This window comes from Lepisma saccharinum, chromosome 9, assembly GCF_977018435.1.
Source record: "Lepisma saccharinum chromosome 9, izLepSacc3.1, whole genome shotgun sequence".
NCBI classification, from domain to species: Eukaryota; Metazoa; Arthropoda; class Insecta; order Zygentoma; family Lepismatidae; genus Lepisma; species Lepisma saccharinum.
The window spans coordinates 76,384,019-76,396,408 of NC_139237.1; positions in this window are offsets into that span (position 1 = coordinate 76,384,019).

Below are 12,390 nucleotides of genomic sequence, written 5' to 3' on the forward strand. Positions count from 1 at the left end.
TCCTTTTCCTCCATTTTCAATTATTCTTTATCTCTTCGCTGTCTGATTCCTAATTCTCTAGCCCCAAAGGTTGGTCGCCATTTATTTATTCTACCTCCATTTAGTGCAGGAGCATAAATCTTAATCTTAATCCTCAGCTAGCTTATCTACAGGGTAGGGTTATTTGTAGACAACGAAACCAGGCAGGATGCCTTTCAATGGAGACGTTTAAACTAATATATTATTTAAACACAGGATACATGGAATAAGAATATTTACATGATAATCTACGTTCTTTTGTAATTCTTGTTTACAATCAAGTTTTATATTTGTATGTCTTTCATTCTTTCTTTTCATGATTTGTATATTCTTCTATCTGGACTTCCTTCTTAATGGACGGTCGGGATCTGGACTTCCTTCCCAGTAAATGATCTGGATCTTGACTTCCTTCTTAATGGATGTTCTGGATCTTGACTTCCTTCTCAATGGAGGATCTGGATCTTGACTTCCTTCTTAATGGACGTTCTGGATCTTGACTTCCTTCCTAATGGATGTTCTGGATCTGGACTTCCTTCTTGTCTTCTTTGTGAACTTCCCTCTGGATTTCCATTTATTTATGTTTTTGACGATTTAATAAATTCCTTTATCCACCTTTTCCCTTTAAGCTTTGGGAATAATACTAATATCCTCCCTTGCGGCTGCGATTGGAACGCGCCACCACTAACTGGGTACAACAAAGTGTATACTTGGTGCAAACGACTGATGGCCGTGTGCACGAACGAAGATCAAATTTTAAACTCGGATCGGGAAAGGATCACTGGAAAATTCCATTGCACGAAGACGGTTCAACACTTGATCGCGATCTAGGAACATCAAAACGAGATTATCTTCTGATCGGCCATTCGCGACCGTTTTGGTGTCTGATCCTGGTTCATGATACTGACGCTTCGACTGCAGGCAGTTGTTTTTTAATATAAAAAAGAGCGGAAAGTGATATCGAGGACGTGCAAACGTTAGAGATGTTGGATGTACAATGCTGATAATTCGAGAACTATAAATATGTAAACTAAAAACTGCCAAAATAATAATAATAATTTGTGGTTCTGTGGTGCAAAGTCGTAATGTTTATAAATACTGTACTTTCTATCCCAGAACACAAAACATATATAAATGTCATATATTACGTGCAAGGTAAATTACAACACAGCAATGTTTACGATATTGCTACATAGTGTTGGATTGTATAAATTTACGAAAATAAATGTTACTGGCTATTTACAAACACGACAATACATAAGAATTAAGAAATGAAAAATTCAAATACTTACCACAGTACAGTAATAATAGAAATAATAATAATATACCTTTATTTGAGCGGGCGATGTTCAGCATACGCTGTTCTTGCATTTGGTAAGGCATTAAAGTCCCGTAGAAGAAGGTTCCATGCTTTCTCCTTCTCCTTTTGTGTTGTGCCGTCAGTTCTTTTTTAATATTATTATTTTTTTACACTCCACTACATCCTTTTACATATTGACAAGGTTGATTAGTAGATCTATCAAATTCATAGAAGTTTGCAGCCAGAATTATTTTCTTCTCCTACATGTTGATACTTTAACACATCACATTACTCTATGGGGTTCTTGATTGTCATTTGTTTTAGCTAACCAATCAGGTATAGCCTTACAAATTAATCTCGGATCAGTTGAACGGAATCTCCTGAACGTCGTTTTTCGTTGGTGCAATGCAAATCTTTAAACCAAGTTCATTTAGAGTGGATTACAATTAATCTCGTTCATCTGAACTTAATCGGTGTTGGTGCACGCGGCCATGACACGCGCATCCAAGTAGGTGCTACGGTTGAAACGCGCAACCAAAAAGTGCTGTGGGGCGTCGATTGGAACGCGCCGCCACTGATGTAAACAAAATTTCCGCTATGGGAATGATAAATCGATCAGACAGATGCAATATCTGTTCAAAGACACAAATTTGTATCAGTGCTTTGACTTCTTTAGTTTTCTGGTCAATTTACATATGATCACTAGTTTCATTTATCAAGTATATACATTAATTTATTTCTTTTATATATATTCTTTATCTTCTTATAGTAGATTTTACTGTTCTTCATCTTTCCAATTTGCTTTCTTCTTATTTATAAAGTTATTCATATATTATGGTAATTGTTAATCTTGCACGCCTGGTGCTGCCATCTCTATTCCTCTTTGGCAAACTATTTACATTACTTGGTCCTATTGGGTACGTAAGAACCCACTCGCTCCTTCTTCCAGGTCCGCCGCGTTGGCGTAGTGGTAGCGTCGTCTCCTTGTAATCAAGGGGTCCCAGCAGGGCCGGCCTTAGGGAGGGGCAAGTATTTGTCTCTGTACAGCTTATTACGAGTTTGTAGGGCACTGTGGCTTCCAATTAAGCAACTATAATCTGATTTTTCCTAACTTGATTTCTTTGACCTACCGTACTTAAAAATATCCATAATATCCAATCACATTCTAAACGTGACTACGTAAGAAAATAGTGTTGGAATATTCCAATCAAGAACCATTCGTTTAAATCATGAAGTAGAATATAATTTTGAATAAAACAATGTGAATTCCCCAGAGCTTCGGAATTGAATGAAAAGTAATCAAAAGAGAATTATATTAGAGAATGTTATTGGATACGATTTAAAATCACCACGTTAGGCACGTATCCAGGAATTCCTTTCGGGGGTAGGGGGCTGAACATAATCTTCTTAAGGGGTATAGATAGAACCTCACAATTGTATGTTAAAGGCCAGTGGTGTGGATTGGGTTTCAAAACCCGGGGGGTTTGTTTCAAGGAAAGTTTACTTTCTCTTGATATACAAGGCTTACCATTAAGAGGCCATAGTGTGAAGGCAAAAACAAATGGGGAGCAACTATCCCCTAAATCGTCGCTACTGGTTAAGGCTGCCATTTTAATCAGAACGTGAAATCGGAATATTTTTTTTCACTCGACTCCTCTGTTGCAATGCATTAACATTGTGTGCCGGAACCATCTTATCATCAGGCATCAAAACATTTATGGTGTCTTTGAGTGGTTTTACGAAGCTGTTAGACATGGACGGGATGGACAATCCACTCGACAACGCGAGATTCAACTGTGGGCTGCGAACTGGACGCAGACAGTTCTCGAATATTTGTCTCTCATTTGAGCCTGAACACCACTAATGTGTCTTGTCATCCCATGTTTGCAGTTCTTATAAAAGCCAAAACCCATCAAATTGTTCATATTCAGGCCTAAGTACTCACAAGTGTTCAAAATTGTCTGTCACAGTCAGGGACGTCGTTAGGGGGGGCGGGGATACCGCCCCCCCCGAAACGTTCATGTGGCCCCGGCAAACTGTTCTAAATTTGCTTAAAATTTTACTTTGATGACAAATATTGCAAAATAGGATCTTAATAAATTTTGCTTTCAGTTTGAAACACTGTTCTTCAATTTCAGTTTCACGAACCCCCAAGCAATACCTTTACTTTCCCATTTGACTGCTACAGTGGTTCCGGCCAAAGAATGGACTTTTTATAAGTCACAAGGAGGGTCACACCAATGGCTGAACCAATCGGCTTTGTCCAGTTGCCGTGGTGAGAGGAAATTCTCGTGGTACCCTGCGTTGCCAAATTTTTAGTTTCGAGTCGTTTCCGAAATAGGTGGCACCCTCAACAAGGCCAAGCGCGGCGAAGCCTAAGGGTAAAAATACAGTGAAGCACAGAACAAGTCTCACATTGCCAGAAACTCGCGAGGCGAGGCGCCGCTCCTGGCGAGAGGTTCCCAAGAACAAACAAGATTTGATCTTGGGTCCCTTTTTCCAAGTGGCAGCTCTGTGATTGGCCCACTCAAGGTTACTACCCCTCCCTCGAAGTAACCCTCTCCTGTCCTTTTCACGAGCTACTGTGGCATAAATAGGGACTGAAAATGTTTTAATATGAATGAAACGAAAATAAATTGCATGAAATTTTGATTGAATGATTGATTGATTCGCTTTCTTATACTTTGCTTCTTGTGCTACTTTTGGCTAATTTGCGAAGATAGGGATGAGTGATGATAGCATGAAATTGATGAATGAACACTCACGAACATCCATGCCCAGGCCGGGATTCGAATCCGGGACCCCTGACGTCGTAGCGCGATATGTTAACCACTCCGCCAAGGGGGCCCGCAAATTGCATTAAATACCATCTTGCAAATGTTGGAAGCACGTTGCTCCATAGATCGGCAAAGAAAATGTCTAAGTGCCCTTTTTTACGGATATATAGAAAGATTCATAGAGACCGATATATCCCAACAATATTCCTAATTAATCATTTTAACTGTATCTCTATTTTTAGTTATTCGACGTCCCTTTCCTACCACTTTGGCTAATGGCGACGAAGAGATTGAGTGATGATTAGATGTAATTGATGAAGGGGCACTCACAAAGAATACTTGGACTCGTGGCATCGTAGCGCGTGCTAACCACTCCGCCACGGAAATATACATTACTCTCGTAAACACCACCATAATGGCTCCATTAGTATAAGACCCATATGTGTCACAGAAGAATGTGTAACTTTTAAATCAATTTGTGGTATTCTCAGGTGGAATAGTAGTTTTATTTATTTACACATCAAGCCTTACACCACATGAAATATTTAAATTAAGACTAAAAATATTAATAATAAATATAATTTCAATACTACTCGTATTAGCAACACTGTATGTATTTGTAGACCCATTGTTATTCCATCCAAATATAATTATTTACAGTAATTATTTTATTTGTTACATTTTTATGTCACGATTCAACCTTCGTGGCGTAGTGGTTAGCGCAGAGCACCACAACGCCAGGGATTCCGGGTTCGAATCCGGGAATGAATGTTTTTTTTTGCCCTCCATCAATTTCGTATCATCAGTCTTCGCGATTAGCCGAAGGTAACAGAAAAACGAAGTAAAATAAATCAAATCCTTCAACCACTATTATTACTCGATTCGCTCGCGTCACATTCAATATATTCTGCTACGTATTTTTACGTGAACAATTTTACTTTCTACAATGGGATAGGTGGGATTATAACAGGACTCTCAAATAAGAGGCTGCATACATTTAAGTGGGTGGGGGAGCGGAGTCGGGCGATCAAATTATAACGGTCAAATCTTGAGTAAAAGGTAATTGATGTAATTGCCCGTTATTAAGAATTAATTACAATAGGTAATATTAAAATCCGTCGCGAATAAAGATATCTAGCAAATGCTTTAGCCAAAGCGAGCTTGCTCAACCACCGTTTTTCACCCGAATCCTGATTTTACATGCATTCATATGGAGAATAACAGGAACAGAGGAACGTCTAAACTACTGGACCGAATTGGGTGAGATTTGAACCAGCGGAAGACCACATCATGAAAGTACAGATTCCAGAATTTCAGCATAATCAGAACCGAACTACAAGAATAATAAATTATTAAAGATCCAACACTGTATACAATGCAATACGGCATCCCGTTGAGAGGGGCCTCGCTGGACGTGCGAGCCACAATAGCGGAGGAGTTAGCCTAATCTCTGCACGAGGGGCTGCTAGCAGAGGTCAAGGAACGGCATTAGCACAGACCAGGATAGGAGGACAACGGTCAAACCACCAAAAACAATAAATAGACACCTAAACACAGAGGCTACAGCGTCACCACGTTCAAATCTAGCATAAAAGGGATGTTTGAGGATAGCCAGAACACAGTTTTGCCAAGACTCGACACCGGAGTGTGAGCTACGCGCGAACTAGCTCCGAATCGCGATCAGACCCTTGGTTTGGACTTATCTTTTTAACACGAGTGATTGTTTAAAGTCATGGAGTAGAGCAAAGTAGACCCAGGGGATCGTTTCCCCTCGCCGTCACGCTCGCCGTCACCAGACACGTTCACCTGTGTCAATCGTCCGGAACAACGCCCTAAGTTAGTAGAAGTTAATAACAATTGATAGCAAAGTTAATACCGAAGTGCATAACAGTCAATACCAAAGTTAATAACATTTAATATACATGTGTGTCCATGTGAATCGCGAATGGCTCATACGTATGTTCGTCTCAACGCCTAAGCCATATATCTCTACGTACGAGTGACAGCGAAGGACTGACCTACAACTGCGCTAGTTTTCGTATGGAATCGACAGTGTACGAGTACCGTCATGGACGTGCCAACGAAGTGAACGTGTGATGCCGACGATGCCATATGGAACTGCCGAGTGATCCACTTTCGCCGACCAGGATAACCGCGAAGTACAACATCGGAGTGTGGCCACCTTCTAAAACTGTAGGACCACTTTCACCCTACCCAGGTCAGAGGGAATGCAGCGAAGGTAAGATCCAACCATGTGTGTGTGTGAGAGAGATGACACCAACCTACCGCGAATCTGCGTAAATCATTGCATAACTTAACTCAGTGCTATGGCATAACTAGACATCCTTATTCCGGCGGACAAAATCAACGTTATAGAACAAAGTATATGTTAACAGCCAAACAATAGTTCATTGAAATATATTTGTACCGCCAGAAACGTTAAAAGGGTTCGCATAAAGAACAATTAATCGCATTACGCTTAAAACCCTAAACAGTAAATTGTAAAATAGCAATGTAGCCAAGAAATCACATGAGTATCGTCAAAGTATTAATTAATTTAACATTTGTAATTGTAATATTGTCCCAGTATGCCATGGAATGTGTGTATGTATGAACGATAGAGTGAAAGAGGGCATGATGTACTGTTTATTTATCTGTTTTTTAATATATGTGTATATTCTGATCACCGTAGTACTATGTCACGTCATTTCAGGTGCTTGAAATCTGTGCTCCTAGGTTTATTCTTAGTAGCTCCGACTGTAGGCACTTATCCTGACCGTTTTATAATTCAGGTAATGATTTAATTAGAGTGACAAGTGTGAAATTGTGAGCGATTCTGTGTTGTTTTGTTGTTTAATTTTGCATGGAAAAGAGTCGTCGCACAACATTTTGCTCCTAAGCTTCGTAATTGATAATTTATTTTTAGTTTTAGGCAACTTGGGAAGCAGTGTCGAATTTATGCAGATGCAGAGAAGGAGTAAGGGGGTTTCAAGACTTTCATTCTGCTTATTTAATTTTTCTTGAAAGTTTATTCACACGAAATTACACAAATATTCGAAACTAATGGCAAGCTAATCTTAATCTTCACTACCAATATCACTGGACATTTTATCTAAAATAAAATTGCGTAACAAGGTCACTATTGCCGCTCAACTGAAACAATTGGCGGACACAGCGGTTTATGCTGGAGGAAGGAGATGCCTCAAAGTGTGACCATTTGTTCATTGGATCCCAAAAATGTTTATGACCTGACCTGTCTCCGTGTCGATGAGCAAGGGCCCTTGTGCTTCACCGTGTTTAATGGTTAACTTGATGAAGGGACACTTACAAATACCCATGTCCAGGCCGGGATTCGAACCGCACCCCTGGCGTGATCATAAACCGCTACCAAACCAGAGATCCCAGGTTCGAACCTTGGACAGTTATGGTTGCATCATGTCTGTCCCATCACCATTTCATCATCGCATTTAACCCAAGAGGTAGAAAAATGGTACATTATATTAATAGCTTGTTAATTGTTAATGGTTTGATAGAAAAAATGCTTACATTTTGGTTTTGCCCCCCTCCCCAAGCCGATCAACCTAGCTACGTCCCTGGTCACAGCTTCCGCAGTCTTGTCATATATCGGCACGAAACAAAGGAAGTCTTCTCGAATACAGCGGGATCGCGAAACAATTACTACACAGTGAAAACCCTTCAATTCCCAACACATCTAATATTTCGTCTCACAATATGATCAAATGCTTACTCATTTATCTCCAGCGACGTGCCCAACGGAGGGTTGGTAGGTCATAACCCCATTTGATTAAGTATTCCTTAAAAAAGAACGTCAAAGATAGGAAAAGATGGCAAAATGAGTACTACCATTCTATGGTACTACCACCAAAAATAGTATGCCGCCCTTCCGAAAATCCTGGGCACGCCACTCTTCATGTCAGACACATTTTTAAAAATCAACTCACCAGAAGTTTTTATCATTTCGTAAGATGCGTTCTTCCTACAGGTTTGGATAAGCTTATTATCCGTTAGGGTGAAGTTGCCTGCCATCGCACCTAACCTTAAAAAAGCTATAATTTTCCATCCTTGTGACTTGGATCTTCACGACTTAGGAAGATCGAAGGGACATGCGATACCTATCGTTTGGAATGGGCCAAAAAGGGCCGAGTCTGCTGCCACGCACGTGTCAGCAGTAAGAATAAGCGTCACATTTGCTCCTGCCACGTAATTCGTCTGCTAAAAGGATGTTACAAATCTTAAGAACAGGTGAAGACGAGTAAATTGCAAGTTTATGATTAGTTGGAATGAATTACATGTAATTTAGAACTTTTTTTTTTAGAAAGCATTTAGCAATATTATTTTAATGCTAACGGAACCTAACCTAACTACGTGACAGCAGACACTACCGCACTCCCTTGTGCTATCCCTATAGCAACTATGCAAGACTGTTGGGCCAATAGGCTTGGCCTTATCCATGGGAGTGGAAGCTGGATGGGTTTTCAATAGTCGTCTGCTCCAGGCTAAGGTTTATGTTTGAGTATTTATTGACGAAAAAAATGCATTCATTGTGTATATTCCAAGAATATGACTTTCCTAGTTTTTACGGCTGGGTTGCTTGGGCTTGGAAACTGTAGCACCAGGAAGGCATGATAAAATTACGAACATATGAAGTGTTTACTATTTTAGTTATATTTTGTTTATCAAGTGTGAGGAGTAAAGTTTGCGAACGATCATCAACCGAATTAAACTTTAATAATGTTGAGGGTCGTAGTCCAAGTAAGATAGAAATATCATGTCCAAGACCTGATGATCCTAAAGATTACACTGAATGTTGTGTGGAAGGTCCCTGGTGCTGCCCTTCACAGCCAATTATTTACCTGATTGATGATGAATTAATGAAAATCGTCAGTTTATCTGTGATATGTACATGTCTATCTCTAACAGTTTTAGTTGTGATATGTTGCTTCTCTAGTCGTTGCCCACTGTACAATACCTGCAGAGTAAATTATACTGACAGAACATCGATCGCATATGTAAAAGGTGACGATCCACTGGCTTCTGTAATGCCCCAGGAGGATAAACCAGGCCAACACCACTACTCCCCAAATGCAGTGAAGATTAAGTTCGTTGAAGAAGTTTGAAAATGTGTAGAGACCTAACTTAGCACTTGAAAAATCAAATTTCAAGAATATATTGAACAGTTTGAAAGTTGTGTTCAGACAGTGTAATTGTAGAAAAAAATGTACTTTACCCACACACGGGAAAATAAAGTGAAGGAAGATCAGTCAGTTTTGTGGTGGAAGACTTGTGGGTCATCATGAAATTCTGTTAACCATGTAGAAACTTACGAAGTACGTAGTGACCCATAACTCAAGACATAGGTGAGTTATTTCTCACATATTAAGTTCGTTTCATTCAAGTCACTTTTCATCTTTTGCCCATTCTTGCTGCTACTTTTTGGTTAATGCTGATTTATATTATTACATGTTCACAGAGTTTAGATTGAACAATTAACTTTCATGTTGCTGTAGCACAGCGATGTCCAAATATTTTTGTATGCAGCCTAATCTACTACTTCAGTTATTTGTTATGGGCCATATTACGGTACTACTATAGTATGGGATGACACCTATAAATCATATATTTCGCACTTTTTTACATTGCTAACATACTATTTTGGAATGCGGAACATTTCCTAAGGTGGAATAATGCATTTCTAACTAAGATAATGTCTATTTATTACATTTACGAGTACTTACTGTTACTTGTTATTTCGATTCTGTAACACACATTATGGCGACAGTGTACTGGTTCATCGCATGTTGTGCGAGTGTTTTGTCGATTTATGCAGTGTTGCAACCTCGTTCACTGGAAAATACCTACTTTCGTGACTGGATTTGAAATAATGCCAATACCTCTCAAACCATTGACGTTAGCCTCACAAACCATTGATGTTAGCCCCCCTAACCATTCACGTTAGCCCAAAAAAACATTTTCCGTAAGGTTAGGTTAAGTTAGGTTAGGCAATCATAGTTAAAAAAATATTAAAAATAAAAATACTCGACATGTCATGTTCTAGTGAAAACACGGCGAGTTTGAAACACTGACTACGGGATTACGTCCTCTAACACAAGGAACAGTAAGTACTTTCTCCTGTAAATTTGAAGAAATCCGTCACCCCTATACTATAATGTTACCCATATTACTTTTAATGCCACAAAGTAAACTTAGTAACAGTTTGATATAGGGAAAACACATTTCTTCAATTTTACAGGAGAAAGTACTTACGGAAATGAGTTTCTGTAGACTTTTGAAAGGTCGTGGAAGTGTTTTCTCGGTAACAGTTCATTATATCGGAGACACATTTCTTCATTTTTACAGAAGAAATAGGGTTACCAGATCGCCGTAAGGGAATTGTAGGACATGCTGTCCCAAAATGTAGGACATTAAGTCAAAATGTAGGACACAAAACATTCTCAATAAATAATACATATTTCTATAAAACACGTTAGAAAGTAGTTGAAAAATGACACTTTTCAGTTTTAAAAAATGGATTCTTAATGAATTTTTAAATGCAACATTTCAAAACTTGCAATCACACTAATCAATGCACCTCTTACTACATGATTTAAGTGGTACTTCTCAAAGGAGACAATTTTTATCAAAATCTCAGGTTTAGTCAAACTATATTTATGTTAGAGTGGACAGTCAATTTCAAATTAGGGACCAGTACCAAACGAACATTTTACAGACTTTATGAAAAAATAATTTCTCTCGTGAGTCTATTGTGCTGATGGTAATGAAAGTACTCTCTCAACATTTGAATTATGACCTGTAATGACAAACAAATATTCAGCAATTACCGTAATTTAAAATGGTTTGTGAATTTTCATTTTGGCTAGTTTTTAGTTCAATAACAGGGTGTCTACCAAAATAACACATCCAGAATTCTTGAATTTTTCTGGACTCTTCTATGCCTTTTTTCCGTTTTTCTTAACGTTTATTTATTCGACCCCTACTTAGGTAAAGTTGGAAATTAGTAATGAAGAAAATAAATATTTATTTAATGAAAACCCCTACCAAAAGACCAGTTAAGATAAAAACTGAAGCTGAATTTAAGAAGAGAATTAGATCTCCTTTCTCGTATAAATGCATCCTGAACTGTGTTTGGCAGACAAGCGAGGCTTTGGCATCTGGACTCACAGCCAGTATAATCTTATGTGGGACTTGTGTTGGTTGTCCCTTATCCCTATATGTTCATCCATCTTATGTTACCACCATTCATCTTCATCTTTGCGATTAGCCAAAAGGACAGAAAAAGTGAAGTAAAATAAACTAAATCAACCAATCAGTCATTATGATAGCAAAAATTCTTGACCACAAAAATATTTTTTTTATTATTGAATTCTTGACCTACTTGTTGATTTCTTTACTTTTTCTTGACTACCATGACTTTCTTGACTGGCAGACACTGAATAGCTTTGTTCTCTATACCTCTGCTTTACAATAAAATTATATTGAATAAGAATGGGAAACACCTTGTTCCATCAGCATAAACCCTAAGGCAAGAAATTCTACTCAGGCATTGAACAGTGACGTTATCAGAAAGTGGTCCCAAAACTTTGTTCATTAAGTGCTTCCGTTTTCCCCGTTTGTTTAATAGCACGACAAACTTTTTTCTTTTTGTTCAATGACTGAGTCAAAATAAATTTCACCATTGAGTTTGGAAGTGCAGTCCATAGACTTGTAATTTGCATGATTTTCTTCTGTTACCTATTTTCATAATTAATATTATGTAACGCTCAAAATGTAGGACATTCATGATATTTTTCAAATTCCTCCCGGACGCCGGACATAAGGCTAAAATGTAGGACATGTCCGGGAAAATCCGGACGTCTGGTAACCCTAGGTATTCATTTAATTATGCATATTTTTTGTATTTGTCATTGCTCCTTTACAAGCTGAGGTAGCTCAGTCGTGAGAGCGTCTGACTACCATGCGAGAGACCCGGTTTCGATCCCTGGCGAGGGAGAACCGAGATTTTTCCCACCTGTTCAAGCGGCTCCGGCGCCTACCCAGCGTCGTGTTTCCTGGAGGAAACTCTGGGAGATAAAGGCAGCCAGGGGCGTGGTGCTGATCACATCGCTCCCACCTTCGGCCGTGATGAAGAAACCCCCACACATCCTAGATGCCTTCATGGCATAAACCCTAAGGCAAGAAATTCTGCTCAGGCATTGAACAGTGACGTTATCAGAAAGTGGTCCCAAAACTTTGTTCATTAAGTGCTTCCGTTTTCCCCGT